Here is an 8,542-nt window from a genome sequence, read left to right as displayed (position 1 = left end):
CTCACATTAATGTGTATATTAGTATATATTAGTATATACTCACTCATATATGAATGAGTGTAGCACATTCTGCCCCTCTAGTATTCAATACTAGCTTCTTCTTGTTTCCTATTACTCACTGTCTGTTGTGTAAACAATTTTTAATCCAAATGAGAAATGAAGATTTCACCTATTTTGGTTAAAAAGGGAAAAAGAAAAAGACATTTTATAGTAGGATGTCTTTTTCAAATAAACTTGAAGTGTGTTTTCAGTAAGTGGCACTGTTACAAGAAGCAATATACATGTATATATATGTAAAAATTCATTTTTTTTTATCTGCTAATTTTGGACAAATACAATATTTGGACTAACATATGAGGGCTAGCTACTAAGTAGTGTGAAAAAAGGGGAGAGAGAATGATTTCTTGATATTTTCAAAAGTTAGAAATAGGACATACTTGGCCACATGAAATAGTCAGACTAATTAGAAAATAAAGCAGGTTAAGTTGTTCTTTCTTGCGATATCAAAGTGTTGTTCCATTTAGACAGAGGAAGTAACTGGACACAGCTTTGCTTGATAAACACCGTGATCACTTTTTCTATTTAATCTGTAGAAGGCAAAGGAAACTCACATTGGCCAAACCTTCAGCCCAGACAAACCAAGGTCCCTGATAAAATACAAGATACTAATTTTATTTACAAAACATTGTCTTGAACAATTTGGTGAACTAGAACGATGCTTGATAAGTAATTTTTCTTCACTGACTCCACATTACATCAGTGACAGAAGTTTCAGACAAAAAAGCTTTGTGAAGACTGGCAACAAACTCTCAGTAGCAGATAATAGCAACAGTGAGCTCTGGAGGCTGCACTTGGGAATCAAGTTTTTCTAGGTTTCTCCAAAACTTTAAAGGGTTCTTCAGTTTTCAGGTGATTTGATTGTTTTCAGCAAAAATACTCAGTTTTCAATAGGTGTTATATGTTTCTTCCACAACCAGAACACATGGTATATATATGGTATATCCTGTAGATATACTTCAATTTATACTTCAATTATTAACAGGAAAAGAAAAAAAAAAAAAAAAAAAAAAAAAAAAAAAAAAAAAGGAAAGAATAAAAGCATAAAGTTTGATTAGGACAAGATCAAGCCTTAAGATACTGGTAATGCTTCAGTCCTTGGCTTACAAATTCCTATGGAGTCATGGGGAAATGGCCAAAATAAAAGATTTTTTTGTGCAAAGGCAGGAAACAACATTCAGCACTTATTTAGTCCAGGGTAGTGGACTAATGGCATTAGAGGAGAACCAACAATCACCTCACTGAAGAGGAAAGCACATCTCACAGCTTCTTCTACTGCTACTTTACAAGTCAACCTCCACCCCAGTTCTTTTGCAGCTGCAGGTTTGACAGATGAGTGATAATGAAAGTCCAAATAGCGCACAGAACAGACTGCTGCTTGAACAGCACAAAAGCACTTGCCAGGTGACTCTGGAAAGAGGTCATACTTGCAGTCCTTTGATCATTTCATTTTTAACAGAGCAAGTAGAGTAAAGCTGGGACACTTTCAAAAGCATATATCTTGGTTTGCTAGACTTCCCTTTTTCCTCACTTTCTTTTCCTCACTATTGTTCTTTGCGAGACAGGCTACGTATATTAAACTTTGATAAATGACAAATATATCTTGCTGTTCACAGAATGACTGTAGCATTAAGTTCACCTCCACAACAATATCTAACTGTCTGTCAGATAATTTATCAACAATAAACTCATAGGAAATTTCATACAACTAGATATACATCTACATACACACACATTAAAGACACATACACCTAGTTAGACAAAAAGTTTTACAGGATTGTATCCCTTGTTTATTGTCATAAGCTTTATATATTTGACCCTTCTGTCAAGATTCTAGTATTTAGAGATCCAGACCACACTTTCATAGTCTGGATAGGGTATATTCATGTTATGCTTGACTGCTTTGCTTTCCCTGGCAGACTGAATGTATTCACTTATATTTTCCAAAGGGTGGTGTCATTTTAATGCTTGGTTCATTTTATTTAGTACTTTACATTTGAAGCAGTGTGCAAACCTTAATCCTCCCTGTGTCTTCGTGAGAACTGAGAGGAAATGTTATTTCTACTTTTCATATAGGGAAAAAGAGTTTTCACACACACCAATCAAGTTGCAGTGGCCCAGTAAGATAATGCCCATATTTTAATCACTGGTAATAATGTAAGACCCATAAAGCCCTTAGTGAGACCCTTAGTAATTATTTAATTATCAGTAAAAGCAGTCTAAATCAAGCTACCATTACTTTAGATATATCATAATCTAAAAACACAGCGCATGAAGGCAATTGCAGAGCCTGTCATTATGTCATCCCATGGATTCACATTTGCAGAATGAAGTATGTAAACAGTTTTGAACAGCAGTACCCAACTATACTTTTCAACTTACCTCTGCAAACAGTCTAGCCTAAAACTACTGGACTTTGCACTGAAGCTGCTGAACATGTGCATACTTCATGTGAATAGAGATGGTGGCAAAATTCCAGAGTTTTGTAGTATCTTAAGGTTGTACAGCAATTTGAATCTTAACTTGTTGTGATACAGAGTGCTACAGCTTTTCCCAAATACACAAAATTAATTATTCCTAAAGACAGAATCAGAGCTAACTAGTTTGGGTTTAATATTTCATTGCATGTCTACCTTCAAATTGATTCTATGTGAGCCAGGACTTCGCAAAGAGACAAAGTGAACATTTTCTAGTGCCTTCCAGTAAATAAAAAAAAAATAAAATCAAAAAGCATAACTGAGCTTTCTTCCATTTCATTTTTTCTTGTGGAGAGGAAAATAAATCCTTTCCGTGAAATTATTTTATAATTTACACAGCTACTTTAAAGCTATTTTAAAAAGCTGGTGCAGTCCTATTTCTGGAAATGACAACAAAGATACAAGTTTGGCCTTCTACATAGTGATTTGTTACATGAAGAAAAGAAAGTGACATTCTGTTCTACAGAATTTTTATCAAAAATTATTTTTATATAGTAGCCTCTCCAGTTTGTGGGCTTATCTGTACAGAATTTTCACAGTAAAGAATCACCACAACAGTTTATATATGATGTATAAAACAATGGCGAGTAATTAAATAAAGCAAGGTAATAATATGTCTATATCTTACAAATATATGCTTAAATAAGAAAACAACTTCCTTGAATTCTTGGAATAAACAACACCTTTTGGAAGGACAGTGAGGGAAGGTACCACGACTGCATCTACAAATGTATTTGTCAATTGGTCACAAAATTAGATTTAAATTCTGACTTGAACAGAAATGTAAAATAAAGTGATATATGTTTATTGCCATGTCAAATGCATGTAGACGATAGAGTGCAATGCATATATTTTATAGTATAATAAATTAATAAAAAGGGGAAGCAGGCATTGCTTCACCATAAAACATATTGAGGATGGATGTAATAAGGCATTTGTAGAACACCGTGTAAGAGGCAGAAAATTTTTATGCAACTGAATATTAAATGCCATCTAAAAGTACAGGATAGCCCCAAAGCAAATTGACCGTTAGAGAAATGCAACCAAAATATTACAGTTGATGAAATCAAGCCAACAATAGTCAGAAAAGAAGTCAATCATAAAGCCCACCAGAACCATGCTTACCGTTGTCATGTTTTTGTTTGTTTGTTTGTTTGTTTTAGAAAAATACAGCTATATATGACCCATCTTGGGAAGCAGGGCCTCAATACATGTAAGTGGTTGTTTGAGAGGATGGATGTCTTCATCAGAAGAGGTCCTTCATTTCCTTCCCCTTTCCCACCTTTTATTGCTGACTGTGACATCATATGGCATGGAATATCCCTTTGGTTGGTTTAGGTCAGCTGTCCCGATTATGTCCCCTCCCCACCTCTTGCCCACCCACATCCTACTAACTCTGGAGGGTGGTTGAAGAGAGTCTTCATGCTGCACCAGCACTGCTCTGCAAGAGGTTAAACATTGTTGTGATATCAGTGCTATTCTAGCTACAAGTGCAGAGCACTATATAGGCTGTTGTGGGGAAAGTTAACTCGGTCCAATGTGATAAGGATTTCATAGAAGAAGAGTATTTGAGACTGAAATTATAGAGGTGGAAAGAAACCTGATAAGAAATTTGCAAATGCATGCATTTAGGAATTAACAAATTCTGTTAAAAGCTGAATCCATCTGTTGAAGGAGGCAATCCTGTGATACCTGTCATTATCATAAATTTTTATTTAAAAAAACACTATGATTCTGGAAACTCACATGTGAAGTATTTGCTGCAGATATAGTGAACTATTAATAACATTTCAGAGGACGCTGAGGTCATTCAGAATTCTGATTATAAATTTTGCTTATCAATGAAGAAATCCTTGTTTCTTCATTCATTAAACTTGTTAGAAGGGAAATACTTTTTTACTAGGCTGGCTGGCAGGCTGCAGAGCCAATTAGGCAAGAGAGCAAAATATATTTATATATGCATGAGTTCAGATAAGCTTATGTTTGCATTTCCTGTAATGCACAGTGGGTGGATGTGAGTCAACTTCAGTCAGATGATCTGGTCAACTTTAATTTTCCTTGTGTTTACTAACACAGATTTCAAGTTTCTGATTGCATATTGCTCTTTCCACAGAACTCCTGCCTCATTCAAGGCACACAATGAATAGTGGTTCTGAATGAGCAATTGCAGTATTAAAAAATGGTTTACATCTTCAGTCAGTGTGTGTTTCCTTATATTATTCACAACTCATTCAAGTTTCTGCACTAAATACAGAAGTATAAATTTCCAACTGGGCTTCTTCAGTGTATGTTCATTCAAAAGAATGTTGCACAAAGATCAATTGATTTATTTTTATAAAAATCTGTCAATGGATTTCATGTGTTTCAGAGTCTGAGTTACTTGAAAATAAGAAAAATCATCAGTTACTTGAGGAAATGCTGGGGATTAAGGATCAAGATTCCAGACTACTTCTATAGCCACAAAACTTCAAGTTTTGTGGATTACAGATTTTCCAGTTTTCTAACAAGCAAAGCAACAATCCTTTCTCCAATAATGTTAGGTATTATAAAACTATGATTCATTCAATACAGCAGTCTCCATTCTTTCTGAAGAGGCAGTACTCCTGGCAGATTACAAAACAAAACAAAACAAAACAGTCAAAACAGGCAATCTTGTTGCATCACTGCCTATCTTGAGTGTTTTCTACAGAAATTTAAAATTCATAATGTGTGTGTATATATATACATCTACATGTATATATACATAAATTATCTAAATCTTAACTGGAGTTCTGGTATGCTTTTTTTTTTTTTTTTTCCTGAAACTAGATAAGGAAATAGTGGTTCTGCAAAATTTCTGCAGAATTCTATTGTATTTGGAATGCCTTCACTAATTGAGTATAGACAGCTAATCTTAAATGTGAGAAAACATTTGAATTTTAAACAAAGAATCAGTAACATATTAAGTACAAGTAACATATTAAATACATTAATAGTAGTTTATCATTAGTTAACACTTTGAGTCTATATTAATCTTTGGGCATCAAAGCTCATTTCCATGGGTTCCATTTCCATGGGTTCCATGGGCATCAAAACTCATTTCCATAGGGAAATCAGTTGAGCTGGGAAATTAATAAGGATCACTGAGATTCAGAGCTATGCAATGTTGCTAGTAAAAATATTAAGTTTAGACATGATATTTTTTCAGATGTTGTCTGGGCAATATGCCTACTTAACATTCAGCAAGAACAATGGATAAACAGGACTGATCAATATTTTCTGTCAAAACAGTTCCTCTGTATAACTGTTTTTTGATTAAACACACTTTTTTCATGAAGCATATGGTTTTCATAGAAAACTTTTTTATTTTAATTTTTATTTTTTCCTGACAAAATGAATATATGAAATATTCAGGTTTATATTCCATGACAGAATGCAAAAATTAGGTAAGTTTCATCATGATGCAATGAATTAATTTGTTAAGTTTTAGTTCAGTTCATTTTTCTGTCACAGTTCAGAGTTCAGACAAAAAAAAAAAAAAGATATTTTCTGTTTGCTGAAGAGAGAAAAACATAGTCATCATGTTTTCTTCATAGAAATAAAACTATGAAATGGTAGCCACCGACAGGCATTAATTATGTTTGTTTTTGTTTTTGTTTTCATGATATTCTCAGTCCAGTAAGAGTTTGTACCATATGAATGACTTACAGAAACATTGTCTTTATCTACTGAGAAATATCTTAGTTTGAATGTACTGACACAGTTAAGAACAGGCAGGGAAGTCTTTCTTCCCTGAAGCACATCCACGTATTCAGTACCTTTACTGAAATTGTCTGTGAGTGATTCCCCAACTGTCTAGATTTTTTTCATCAGTATACAGTTCAAATGCCCTACGGATGTCTGAAAACAGCAGGATAGATGTAGAGTGGAGTTTATCATGTAGAAAAAGAAAGCTGTTTTGACATGTCTGTGTTCAATCAAAGAGGGAATCCTAGTGAGAAAAAGCACTTGTTCAGGTAGAATGAATTAGCCTGCTATTGCAAGCATGCTAACCCTGGGAATTTGTGTGGGGACAATCACAGTAATAAATGTGGATGTACCTAATGCTGTCCTTTTTGAAATGAGTTAAATTCCTCATACAGAAGAGTGCAAAACACACAGTCAAAAATAGATTCCTCCATCACCAACACCAACCAATCCTCCCTCCCATTTTTTTTTACTAGTTTAGATATCACTAGTGATTTCCAAATTTCAGTTCAGATCTAGGATAATTTTAGAAGGAAACAAACAAACAAACAAACAAATACATTCTTAACCTACACTCTCTGACTGCCGTCATACATAGTTTACTGGTAGACTTGGCAGTGCTAGATTAACTGTTGGACTTGATTATCTTAGAGGTCTTTTCCAACCTAAATGATTCTATGATTCTGTGTTGAGTGCAATCTCAGCAAGTATGCAGATGACACCAAGCTGAGTGGTGCAGGTGATAAAGCAGAAGGGATGGATGCCATCCAACCTGTCTTTAACACTTCCAGGGATGGGGCATCCATGCTGAAAAGCTTGAGAATTTGGCTCATGTGGACCTAACGAGGTTCAACAATTCAGAGTGCAAGGTGCTGCACTTGGGTCGGGACAATCCCAGACAGGAGTACAGACTGGCAGAACTCACTGAGAGCATCTCTGTAGAGAAGGACTTGGGAGTTCTAGGGGACAAAAAGCTTGACATGAGCTAGCATTGTGTGCTTGCAGCCCAGAAGGCCAGCTGCATCCTGGGCTGCATCAACAGAGAAGTGGCCAGAAGGTCAAGGGAGGTGATTGTCCCCGTGTACTCTGCCTTTGTGAGGCCACATGGAGTGCTGCATACAGGTCTGGGGCCCCCAGAACAAGAATGATGTGGGTTTGTTAGAGAGGGTCAATAAGAGGGTTATGAGGATGCTCAGAGGACTGCAGCACCTCTCTGAAAAAAGGCTGAGACAGATTGGGATGTGCAGCCTGGAGAAGAGAAGGCTCTAGGAAGATTTTGTAGTGTCCTTTCAGTACTTAGAGAGGGCTTATAAAAAAAGATGGAGAGCAACTTTTTACCCAGGCAGATAGTGATAGGACAAGGGGGAATGGCTCTAACCTGAAAGAGAGGAGATTCAAATTAGAGATTAAGAGGAAGTTCTTTACTCAGAAGGTGGTGAGTTACTGGAACAGGTTGCCCAGAGAAGCTGTGGATGCCCCATCCCTGGAAGTGTTTAAAGCCAGGTTGGATGGGTCTTTGGGGAACCTGGTCTAGTTGCAGGTGTCCTTGGTCAGGGGGTTGGAGCTAGATGATTTCTTTAAAGTCCCTAATAACACAAGATATTCTCTGATTCTATGTCCCCAGTATAAACATATTATTTCTTCCTTTACCACTTCTCTGAAAGCTCAGATTTTATCTACAGTTTTAAAGAACAATCTTTTCTCTTGAAGATAAAAGATTTTCAGTTGCCTTCAGTTGCCAGGAAATATTGGCAGAACGTCGTAACTCTTTGGGCTTTTCTCCACCTGGATCTCCAGCAAAACTCTTCTCACTGTTAGCCAACAGGTGTCAAAGGCATACTCCCATACTCCATAATTTTTGTTAGGACTTTAGACAAAGGGTTTGCAATGTACAAGTTTTCTTAAGTGATTATGACAGCTTTAATAAGTTCCTTTTGAAAATTCAGTGAAGATTTGATGTGCAGAGAATATCACTGAAAGCCAGGTAGACCCTGAAATAATTTGTGTCATGTAAAAAGCCATTTTATTACTTCTATGGGGTATTAAACAATTAGGATTCATGACTGCATAATAAAGAAGGTGTGTAGTCCCAAATAGGAGATTACCTTGCACAAATGCAACCTGTTTTCGGCCTGCACAGAATTTGTGTCTTCTAAATTATTTTATAAATCCTGTAATTTTAAGACAATGCAACACATCTTCTCACATGTAACTCATCTCCCTTATACAAAACATATTTTGTAAGGATATTTTCAGCTATCAACAGCATAATGCTTCATATA

Source organism: Aythya ferina (assembly GCF_964211825.1).
Source record: "Aythya ferina genome assembly, chromosome: 2".
Classification (NCBI taxonomy): domain Eukaryota; kingdom Metazoa; phylum Chordata; class Aves; order Anseriformes; family Anatidae; genus Aythya; species Aythya ferina.
This window is presented reverse-complemented; position numbering follows the sequence as displayed.